Raw genomic sequence first — 1,240 nt, forward strand, 5'->3', positions numbered from 1 at the left:
TGTCTGTAATTCTAAAACTGTTTTAAAATTAAAAGTTTACTCAACTTCCCAATGTGCTGCTAAAGAAAAAAGAATAAAAAAATTAAAAGTGTTTTATTTTGAAAATATTTCTTATTTTTTTTTTGAGACAGAGTCTCACTCTGTCACCCAGGCTGGAGTGCAGCAGTGCAGTGTTGGCTCACTGCAAGCTCTGCCTCCCAGGTTCAAGCAATTCTTCCACCTCAGCCTCCCAAGTAGCTGGGATTACAGGCATGCGCCACCACACCCGGCTGATTTTTGTGTTTTTAGTAGAGACGGGGTTTCACCATGTTGGCCAGGCTGATCTTGAACTCCTGGCTTCAAACAGTTCACCCGCCTTGGCCTCCCAAAGTGCTGGGGCTATGGTCGTGAGCCACTGTGGCCAGACTATTTTTTAAATACTTTTTAGAATCAAAGTCTTGTTATGCTGCTCAGGCTAGATTCTAACTCCTGTGCTCAAGCAATTCTCCTGCCTCAACCTCCTGAGCAGCTGAGCTACAGCTTGTGCCACCACAGCCAGCCAAAAAGTTTATGTTTCTTTTTTTAAAAAAGAGAGGGCTTAGGACTCTCTGGAGCACAGATTTCAAATAGCAGTTGAGTCCACAATTGTGCTCCCTTCCCTCTGGATCTTTCTTCCTGAGTGCCTGTGAAAAGCAAGCTTTTCACAGGAGCTGCCTGTGCAGCTCCAGCCCAGCGGTGATTGTCGTTTCCTGACAGCCAGTCCTGTGGGCTCTGGGCTTGCTTAGCCAACCCCACAAATGCAGAAGCCAAGCTTTTACCAGTATATCTGTCTATCTAGATGTATGTCTGTATAGAGCTTTTTTGTTTGTTTGTTTGTTTGTTTGTTTGTTACAGTCGGAGTCTAGCTTTGTCACTCAGGCTGGAGTGTAATGGCACGATCTCGGTTCACTGCAATCTCTGCCTCCCAGGTTCAAGCGATTCTCCTGCCTCAGCCTCCTGATTTGCTGGAACTACAGGCATGCACCACCACACCTGGCTAATTTTTGTATTTTTATTAGAGACAGAGTTTCATCATGTTGGCCAGGCTGGTCTCAAACTCCTGACCTCAGGTGATCTGCCTGCCTCGGCCTCCCAAAGTGCTGGGATTACAGGCGTGAGCCACTGTGCCCGGCTAGAAGCCATCCATATCTTTATCTATGCAGATGTGTGTCACTGTGTGTTTATGTATATCTGAATCTGTGTATCTCTCCTACTGGTTCTG

Source organism: Mandrillus leucophaeus, unplaced genomic scaffold (genome assembly GCF_000951045.1).
Source record: "Mandrillus leucophaeus isolate KB7577 unplaced genomic scaffold, Mleu.le_1.0 Scaffold1674, whole genome shotgun sequence".
NCBI classification, from domain to species: Eukaryota; Metazoa; Chordata; class Mammalia; order Primates; family Cercopithecidae; genus Mandrillus; species Mandrillus leucophaeus.